This window comes from Mixophyes fleayi, chromosome 12 (assembly GCF_038048845.1).
Source record: "Mixophyes fleayi isolate aMixFle1 chromosome 12, aMixFle1.hap1, whole genome shotgun sequence".
Classification (NCBI taxonomy): domain Eukaryota; kingdom Metazoa; phylum Chordata; class Amphibia; order Anura; family Limnodynastidae; genus Mixophyes; species Mixophyes fleayi.
Genome location: NC_134413.1, coordinates 70,494,976 through 70,506,214, shown reverse-complemented (window position 1 = coordinate 70,506,214; position 11,239 = coordinate 70,494,976).

The following is an 11,239-nucleotide window of genomic DNA, read 5'->3' as shown; positions in this document are numbered from 1 at the left end:
GGACTGGTGACTGTATCCGTCAGTGCAAGACATTTCCCCTGTTCATGAGCACGGAAAGATGGACACTGTTGCTGATTTAACACCAGATGTTTCATATAGATATATAGATATATAAATATATAGATCTATTTGTTTCATTTAGATATACAGATATAGATGTTTATGTATTATGCTTAAAATATTGGTAGTTACAAAAAAACAAAAAAAACAAAAAAATTATTATAAGAGTAAGAGAGGGCTGGGATTAGAAGTGATATAAACACTGAGGGTGCATGTAGATGAAAAGGTTAAGGTGACTGGCGGGTCAGGTTCAGGGCAGGATCATGCGTCCTCCCTGGCAGGTCATCGAGTGTCCCCTGCATGATTGCCTCAAATTTAGTTGACCCAGGTCAGCGAGCAGGTCCAGTCGCGGTCGGCTGACCGTAGTTTGTTTACTTTAGCACTGTTGGTGGATGCGGGGACTGCGGCTCCTGGGTCGGGGAGCTCTCTTTCTGTTTCTCCCTCTGCAGGTTCGGCTGGTTGTGTGACATCAGGTCAGAGGTCTGGGCGTGCTTCTTATGCGGAAGCCGCATCTACGGCCCTGGTGGGCCCGTCATCACGTGTGGAAGGTGGTAGTCGTGGATCAGTTGGTGAGCATGCCAGTAGGGTGTCTGGTTCTAGCTCTGATTCCAGCTCTTCTACCTCTGGGAGTGAGGTTCCGGACAGGTCTGGGAGGGCAGACACAAGATTGATGAAGCTCCTGGAGAGGAAGTTGTGTAGTACCTGCCATAGGGCGGGGTTGGAAGGTGTTGGTTTCAATGAAGGAAGCAGGATATTGAGGGACGATGTGGTGCGCTGTTCCAATACAGCCGTCAGGGGGATATTAGGTGCCGGGTGTGTGGTAAGATAGGCACAGGTTGTTTTGTGGATATGTTTGCCATCACTAATAAGGCTACAGATGATTTGGCAGCATCAAGGTCACGCTCTGGCGTGTTGACGAGGCATATCGAGAAATTGTCATACCTGGTTATTGAAATTGACACTGTTGCAGGGTGTTGTAAGCTTCCAATGGAGGAAGTAGCTAAGTTGAGGGGTGTGATTGATTCGTTTTAGGGTGAGTGTAAGGTGCAGTAAAAACAGGTGCAGTCACTGCTTGGCCTGCTTAATTTTGCTTGTAGAGTGATACCCATGGGTAGGGTTTTTTGCCAGAAGTTAGAGAGGGCTACGGTTGGGATTACAAAAGCAAGGCATTTTGTGAGGATATCCAAGGAAATTAGAGATTATATGGCTATGTGGTGCATGTTCTTGGAAAATTTTAAATGAGTTTGAAGCTGCTTTGTTTCGGCTTGAGTGTGTAAAGGCTTTTTTCATGGCTTACAGAAATACAACAGAGGGATTGAATGAGACCGAGGTGATATAAACACTGAGGGGGCAGGCAGAGGAAAAAGTACAGGCATACCAGGAGTTAACTTATCTGGGTTGTGGTAGAAATCTGAGTTATCCAATCAGTGGAGCCGGAAGGGGAGGGGTTTGCTTTCCTGAGGAGGCTTATAACATATAGGAAAAGGATGTGACTTCCTCTTGCCGGATAGATTTGTTAAGTGAGTATGGGCTCTCTGCTGTCCTGGTAAGTATTGCTACATAAACTGTTTTTTCACTGTGTTTTTTAACTGTGTTATACTGTTTTTGGTATTGCATTTATTGCTGTGATCGTGTTTATTTAAGTTGTATTTTCAGTGTTCTTTTCTTTTCACATTTCTTCCCAATCCATTCTCCTCCTTGTTTTCTCCACCTTATCTTTTTCCCCTAGTTCTTGTCCCTGCCCCCCCACTTTCCCCTCTCTCTTTTTCTTGTTTGTTTTTTGTTACCTTTTCCTTCCCCCATTATGCTCCGGGCCAAGAGAGTTAGGGTTCCACCCCACCGCCTCCCTGAGGCTTGTTCCCCCCCCCTCGGCCCTTAGTAAGCGGCGAGCCCAGATCCGGGCCTCGCCGACGGGTGTTTCCTCTTCCCCCCTCTTGGGTAGTGGGGTGGATGTCCCCGGCGGTTCCGCTGCGGCCGCGGCGGCTAGAAAAGTTTATGCGCATGCGCGACGACGCGCACGCACGCAGACGCGCGCGCATGCGCATCAGTCCATCCCGATTCCGGCGGCCATGTTAGATGCGGGCGCTCCAGGAGCGCCCGTGGATGCCCCTGCAGCCCAGTAGAATTGACAAGGTTGTATAGGGATATGTCTCCTGCTCCCGGTGGTTATTGGCTTAGACATAGTAATGGTTTTCCCCTTACAAAGTTTCAATTTTCAGCGGTATTCAAAATATGCGTGGTTAAGCTTGGTTTGAGTGCAGCGGACTATGGGACGCATTCCTTTAGGATAGGGGCAGCTACGGTAGCGGCAGAAGAAGGTGTGTCTGAGCAGAGCATTATGGCTTTGGGTAGATGGAAGTCTAAGTGTTTTAAGCGGTATGTCAGGCCAGCTGTGGCGCTCTAGCCTTAGACAGGGCGATGTAATAAGGCTGACCTATGACGTTGCGTTGCTTACCTTGTTGAAAGGGAGCGCGGAGGGTTTTGCCATTTCTTTTCTCCGGGGGCCTGATTGGCGGTGGCACCCCGGGGTTTCCGGTTTTACCTCCGCATGGGTCACCCTGCGTTATGCGCGAATGTGGCATTTTTTTGTTTTCAGTATTAATTATGTTTTACGTTTTGCCATTTAATTTACTACTAATAAATTACTCCATGTTGCAGGTGTACTTCAGGATGGGAGGAGTATTTGACTGGTAGGCCATTCATTTGTTTTTTGGGCCGGTAAGAGCGGCCCTGCTCATGATGTGAGCAAATTTTCCAGGGCGGAGTCAATTAGATGGATAGGTGTTAGGGGTATGCGTTGGGAATCTCTGTTGAAGATACTAAAAGACACAGAGAGTAGGTTTGGGCGCCCTTTAGAACTTGTAATTCACCTTGGGGGGAATGACCTGGGTAAGTGGTCCAGTTTAGAGCTCATTGAACATATAAGATCTGATGTCGGGGCCATTAAGTTACATTGGCCAACAGTTCACCTTACATGGTCCGATATTATCCCTAGGCGCAATTGGAGAGGGGCGGATAAACCAGCACGGATTGAGAAAGCTTGTGGGAAGGTAAATAGGGCGGTTCGGAAGACCTTTCAGGAAGTAGGTGGTGGCTGCATTAGTTATCCGTCCATAAGGGCTGTGTTGACGCAGTACTATAGGCCCGATGGTGTACATTTGTCTGATTTGGGTATGGCATACTTTATAGAGCAGATATTTGGTTTTCTTGTTTGGCTATGAGAGGTCGGTTGGTGGCGGGCTGCGGTTCCTGGTGGGAAACCTTAGCTGTAGCAGTAAGCAGCCCAATCAGCGGCCATTTTGTTACATTGAAGGCGTAGTAGGCACTCTCCTCTTAAAGGGATTGGGCAATTAGCAGAATAGCACTTCGGGTTTAAGGGGCTCCGCTTAGGCGGGCCGGCCTCAGCTAATATGCCAAATGGGGGAGTTTGGCATTTTACGCCTAGTCGAGTCCAAATTAGTTTGGACGGAATTTACAACTAGTAGGTGTGGCCTGGATGCTGATTGGTCTGTTTATGTTGGCCACCAATTTTTCCCCAGCAGGTTTCGCCTATAATAAATTCCTGACCTTTCAAACGCCAATTCAAGTCTCTGTGTCGTTATTTTAGTTGTTAAGTTAACTCTGGTAAAGGTTAAAGATGGTATAGAAGGTTGTCCACCATAAGCGGTTTACAGGTGAGTTGTTAGCTTCATCTAGATCGGCAATCGGTTCAGGGTTACTTCACAGAAATGTTGTGGTTAAGAATGATAACATAGCTTGTAAGATCCATAGATTGAAGACTGATCCTTTGGGTAGGGGGCGGTGGATTACCTAGCATCGTAATCAGGATATTGCAGTTTGCCCGCTTGAGTTTACAAGATTGTATAGAGATATGTCCCCTGCTCCTGGTGGTAATTGGCTTAGGCACCATGATAGGTACCCCCTTACGAAGGTCCAGTTTTCCGCGGTCTTTAAGAATTGTATTGCTAAACTTGGATTGGATACAGCAGACTATGGGACTCATTCTTTTAGAATAGGAGCGGCTACAGTAGCGGCGGAGGAGGGTGTGTCGGAACAGAGTATCGTGGCTTCGGGTAGGTGAAGGTCTAAGTGTTTCAAACAGTATGTTAGGCCAGCTGTTGCGCTTTAGGCTTAATAATGCAATGTGGTAAGGCTGACCCATGACATGCGTTGCTTGTCTTGTTAAAAGGAGGCTTGGAGGGATTTGCCATTTCTTTTCCCCGGGGGCCTGATTGGCTTGTGGCACCCCGGGGTTTACGGTTTTAGCTCCGCATGCGTCACCCTGCGTTGCGCGCAAATATATAGTAGTTTCTTTCTCTAATACCATGTATTATGTCTTGAAATTTGTTTTATGTGCATTTTACTCCATGTTGCAGGTTTACGGCAGGATGGGAAGCATTTTTGGCTGGTCGGCCATTCATTTGTTTTTTGGGCCGGTAAGAGTGGTCCTGCTCATGATTTGAGCAAATTTCCCCGGGCAGATTCAGTTAGATGGTTAGGTTTTAGGGGTTTACGTTGGGCGACGCTATTAAAGATTCTAAGGGATAGCGAGATAAAGTTTGGGTGCCCTTCAGTGCTTATAATCAACACTCTAGGCACCCAACCACCATGGCATTACTAGTGTTCTGTATTTAATAAATAGGCCTTCTTACCCCAACCAGAACTAAAATTAAATTAATAGCATTCTCAGCATTAACAGTTAAACAAACCCAAACCCCCCCCCCCCCACCCAACCAGTCCAAAACAATAAATTAGTACACATTTAATAATTAGGATATTTTACCCCAACCAGCCCGGCATTAAATTAATATACTTAAATACTTAAATAAATACTTAAATTTAATAAATAAGCCTCCTACCCCCCAAACAGCCCCAACCTTAAATTAATAGCTCCCATGTTTAATAATTAGGCCTCCTCCCCCCTAAAAACCCCAACAGTATATTCTTAGTGTTTATGTTTAATAAATAAACTTCCTTCCTCCCAACCTTCCCCAACATTAGATTAATAACATTCCGATTTGATTTTTAAATCAATTTCACCCCCACCAGCCCAAAAATTAAATTAATAGCATTTCCATTTAATAAAAGGTCTATTTCACCCAACCAGCCTCAATATCAAGTTCATAACGTAATATTTTCCACCATATTTAATTGCAGATGTGCTGGAAACAACATACTTTGCATTGCTGGGGAATGGGGTATTTTCTGTGGTAAAGAGCTGGCTAAGTCCTGATGATCTAGCAGCTTCAACCTTTTCTTTTGGGCTGGAAAATGTTGTTGCAGCTCTTGTTGTCTAGTAGCTTGGGTCTTTTCCTCTAGACTGCCACTCCTGTAGCATGTAGTCTGACAGCTTGACTCTGGGTAATGGGGATGACAAAAACCTGTCCACATCCCATGACCAAGATCGTTTCCCAGGAGCACATCTCACATTTATTTGCCAGCTCCCGAATCGAGACGTACCCTCACCGTGGGCACTTCGAGTCCATCTGGAACTGTGACTTTGGCAGTCTAGCCTGGCAATGCTGCAGCAGGTTCAGCAAGGATGGGGGGCTCACCACAGTGATTGAGGTCCCTGAGACTCTCAGGCCTTCTCCCTGCAATTGTCCAACTTGGGTGCTTCCACCTCTTTTTGGGTGTCTTTTTGGCCTCTTCACTGAGTCACTTTTCTCTGTGACATACGCCACTGGACTTTCTGGGGCAAGAACAATCTTTTTAGGCCCACCTCCCTTAGTCGGGTATGCAAGTCAGCCTGTGGGACAGTCTGGCCTTAGGTGACCGGTTTTCCCACAGCCATAACACTTCCTATCCAGTCTAGTCTGATGACTTCCAGGAACAGGGTGGAATTGCAGCTAGCTACAAGCACCTGGGTTAGTGGCTACAGTTAGGATCTGCCTCATGATGCTGCTTTAGCTCCTGCCTCTGGGACTATATTTATTATTATATTGACCCTGCAGTACCTGTGAACCACCAGAGGTGCTGTTATTCTGCCTTCTCTTCTCACTATCAGGGACTACTAGCTGCACTATGTTAATCATTCGCACCTGATTGTCTCCTATATATGCCTGCCTCTCCCAGTTTCCTTTGATGGTCATTAATGTTTCTGTGCCTGTAATGTTTATTTACCCTTGGACTAACTGCCTTGCTTTTTCTCTTTTCCTGTGGAAATCCTTGCTTAGCCAGTTTCTGCTTTTCTGTAAGCATTTAGCATTCATCTCTATCTTGTCACTTGGAGGTAAACCTGATATTTGCCTTATACCTGGAAGTCTGTTTATTCACTGATCTGGCCTGTGTTTAACTTGCATCACATTTACTGTGTTTTTCACTACATTAAACAGTTTAATACTTTCAATATATTTCTGGCTCCGTGGCTTTAATTACAAGGACCTAGTTTGTGGAACAGGATTGTAACTACTTGCTTGGCGGAGTGATCAACAGCAGAGGGATGTTCTTCAATTCATAAAATTCTTTGGTGTTGGCTGCTAGACTGGCGCTTCTGCCAGGGTGGCCAAACCACTACATTTTGATTTGCCAACTGGTCCGCTACTTCAAATATTATTGTGTTGTGGTCCAGTACCAATTTTTTCACCCTCTGTGTGCACCGGCGAGACAACTGCTCCCTGCAAATTAAACCATTTAAATCCACCCAGGTCTTGACACCAGATCCATTCATACATCTCATCACGAACTGCCACAGCTGGTTAGCAAATTCCTCATGGTTGATGAGAAGGCTTCTGCCAGATCCTCACATTTCTGCCAGTAGGTTCCTGGGGTAATAATGTAGCACTTAAAGAGAACTTTCTTTACCACTTCAGAGTCTGCACAGTCATCTGGGGTCAATACACAATAGGCCTCTAATGCACGCCCTTGCATTGTAAGGACCAAATAATTGACCCACTCCTTTTTGGACAAAGCATGGAGTTTAGAAATCATTCCAAACACCTGCAAGTGTAGATCACTGTCTCCAACACCGTCCTCAAATTCGGTAAAGTGACAGGACCCAAATCATGGTGCAGCAGATGATGACTTTTTACTGTACAATTTTTCTTGCTTTGCACAGGATTTCGAGATCTACCTTGGACATTGCGGTGTAGTTAACCATCTTTTGCATTCCCTTGTGTGGAAGGAGCTCTTCACTTGAGTAACTCGGCTCTCCAAAAAAAAACCCTAGCATTATCAAATTGCTTGCCACCAGTTATAAACTGTGACTGGATGGGTTTACTCTCCTACCCAGTGTTTGGAGAGGGAGATCTTAAACAGTTTAGTTGGGTTTCCTTCTTACTGTCTGTATCTGGCTGTTACTGACCACTTCTACTGGTGTCACCTGTCAGCAGATATTCACCGACTGTGAATGCCAACTGCACATGAGTTGTAGGAGAATAGTGTTGCCACCAGCTGTCCCCAGGCTCTTTGAGCTCTAGTATGGTGCTCTGAAGACTGGGACTCCTGGATTCATGTGTGAATCTAGGAGGCGCCTCCGACACTCCAGTCATCCTGTACTTACAAATGGGAACTGGAGTGGAGGAATTAAAGCTCTGGCTGAGCTCCGATCCTCACTGGACCAGCAGTGGGGTGAGAAGCAATTTCTTTTGTTTTATACACATTTAAAATAACATTTTATAAACACACATATCACTTTATACATTTCTACTCCTGGGCTAACCCTTTCAGCGCCAATATCTACATTTATATATTTATTAAAATACACTTTAAAATACATTGCACCTTCAGCACATAGCACTGGGGGGTTAACCCAATTGGCACCACAGCATTGGAAGGGTTAATCTTTACACGGATGGGAAACCAGCCACAGGGTATGGTAAAATCTACTAACTACATCTTATTAAGATCAGAATTATGCAATCACTCTGCCAGTGTGTTAAAATTTAATATAATCCTACTTTGTTGTACAGTGTCTGACAGTTCGCATTTTCCCAAGAGTTATATATATATATATATATATATATATATATATATATATATATATATAAAACTTCCAAGTTCAAATATAATATATATTTTCTATACTTTCCGATGCCTTGTGTTTTATATGATATTATACTTTCTTCACATTCCTTACATTGTACTACCACATAATTAATTATACTTTTATTAAAATAACCAATTGTTTAGTAATTCCCATGATGTTCATTATTTATTTTGTATCTCAGAGACAACAAAATTTAATCTGTAGGAATGAAACATGTTAAATGTTATCTAGATGTAAAATAAATTCCCTGATTAAGTAGATACAGTGTTTCTAGAGTCTTATTCTTTGTCTTAAACTGATTTAGATATTCCAGTCCTCATGTTCTCTCCAATCTATTAACTGCTACAGCTGCTGTACACGTGTATGCTGGTGCCCTATCATGTATATATATTCTTTAAAAGTCCCTTTCTGTTGAATATTGTGATGCCAAGACAATACACTGTCATGATAGTGATATGCTGCAGCAGAGGAGCACCTAAATCTGCATTACCACCTAATTGTTGCATGTTATCATGTTACTCACCTGCTTCTCCTCTCTCTGGAGCCCCGGGGCCTGCTCCATGCACAAGTGTTTCCCGTGGTTCCGTGGTTCATCTCACAGCTCTGACTAAATTGACATTTTGGCGCAGGGCCAAATTATGCAATCGACTCACCCCGCCCCCTTTTGATCTCCCCGAAGTAGAAGTATGAGTAAGCAGGATGATCAATCAGGAGTTGAGTCATGGAGATTGTGGCTTCTGATTGGACCTCCTGCTCACAAGCCACTGCCACAGCCATATGTACACGGAGGAGCCAGAAACGAAGGTGTCCCGGGAAAAGCGGCTGCATAGAGCAGACCCTGGAGCTGGAAAGGGGCAAAAAGGTAATATGTAACAATTATTTGATAATGCAACTTTAATCTCAATTATGTCAAGGCTTTTTAGGTGGTTTCACTATACCCAATGTATTGTTTTTAGTGACAAAGCCCTATATAAAATAAAATCCTTTCAGAAGCATAATTAAAGGGGTTTCCAACCATCACATGTATTTAATGGCTTGTATAGGCTTTACTCCAAGTTTTAGTAAATACACAACTTTTACGTCCTGGTTTCCCTCTGTACGTTTAACGCGTGTGGTGATACCACGGGGCAGAGCTGTGTGTTTGTGTTGCTCTGCTCTGCTTTCTGTATAATTGTATCCAGTGAGCAGCTTTATGTTGTATCCTGGGGCAAGAAAATAATCCACTCTCCCTGATGTTATAAATACATGGCTAAAATCACGGAAGGAGGCTACTAAGAAAATAAATGCTTGTAGTATCATTTTCAGGATGGTGTGTACAAGATAAAATAAAGCAATCTGAAGGTGGAACAAACAAGCAAAACATCGCACAGCTGGTATTTCAGTACATAGACATCAAACTAGGTGGAGCTTGATCTGCTCTAGTGGGGAATGCAAAATATCTTTACCATCGTTGTATAAAGGAAATGTATATATTGGGGTCATTTAGAGTTAGACGTACGTCATTGTTTGCATAAGATGTGTATTTTCATACTGCAATGATTCCAAAATCCAGAAAGTATATGTCCATATATAGAGTTATTTATATCGCTGACATCCGTCCGCCTTTGTCTGGAAAAGCAGAATAAGGATGTGCAGGGACTAGCATGCATGGGCTGAGCACAGTATGGGTGGGTTCATGTAATTGTAACATAACATCTGCAAATACGCCTTTTAGGGCTCGAACCTCATACAGGTATTAGATTTTTGGTGCAGGTATATGATGATGACTATCAGCCCTATTTAGCTGTTTCTAATTTGCTGATTGAGTATTGCGTAATTGACATTTCCATTTTTAATTACATTTTATATCTGCACCCCACTGTATCGGGGGGGGGGGGGGGCAGACCTACATTGGTCACAAAGAAACTGTTTTTGAGCTGCAGGCGTCTTGAGACTCAACATCAATGAGTAATTCCACTTTTTTGTGTACATTATTTCCAACGTACATTTGGTGCGCAAATGCGTCCCACTCTGAATAAGCCCCATTATGTCTTTATTGTACTAGTTATGATTTTGTTGTATATGTTGTTATGTGTACACTGTGCATGTGGTTATTTTACCATTTCCATGCAATACATTTTCTAATGAAAGAATTGTGTCTGTGTTTTTCTTCTTACTGTAGCAATAACTAGATATTTATGTGGATAAGAAATTCCCTTGCTATGGGCATATTTCAAAAGAGCTTTATTCACTACACAGAGAGAGAGGGATGCAACACTTTTTATTGTAGCTATTTGTTTGACTGTACAAGTCAGCTTCTCTTAGGCAAAATAGATGTACACTGGGACCAGTACCTGTGCAATACCTGTCATTAATACCAATTGCAAAATCAGGACAATTTAATCCAATTGCCAATCCACTCAAACCATGCACAGTTTGCCAAGAGTTCCCCCCGATCAGCCCAAACACCTTTCCTAGTAGGTTCAGCCTATTTGACCAACACAAATTGTGACTGTTCAAGGAAAGGTAGATGAGGTCTAAGGTTAAGGCAGCTCAGGGGTTATGGCTGCCCTCCCACCTCCTCCAGGTAAATCTTGGTCCTGCTCAGAATGTGGGAAATGTTTTCCTAAAATATTACTTCTTAAGTATCAGAGAAGTCATACCGTGAAGAAACCATATTACAGAATGTTGGAAATATTTAGCACATAATTCACTTCTTGTTGCGCACCATACAGGAGAAAGACCATGTCATACAGGAGAGATATTCTTGCTCTGAATGTGGTAAATGTTTTACACATATTCCAAATTGTTAAATATCAGAGAAATCACTTAGGGAACAGCCAAATTCATGTGCTGATGTGGGAAAGGGTTTCAAAGTAATTCAGAAAAGTATTGTATGTCAGAGAAGTAATGAAGGGGAGAAACGTTATTTTATGCCCTGAATATGGGCATGTTTTACAAGTTCTTGCTGTCTGGATGTCCCATGTGGCTATAAATGAGGTTGGGATTTCCTGCAATGGGTTGGCAGTGGTCTTCTCCTGGGCCTGCTGTGGTGTTGGTAGGAGCAAGAAAGGGAACATGCTGGCAGTTTATTGATGGCCAATGTATGTGGCCCCATGCAGACTCAGACATGAATGTTCAGCTGTGGTGGAGGGCAGCCGCTTGCTAAGTGTTTTCAACATCGGAAGACAGTTCAGGCATGGGAAACCTGCT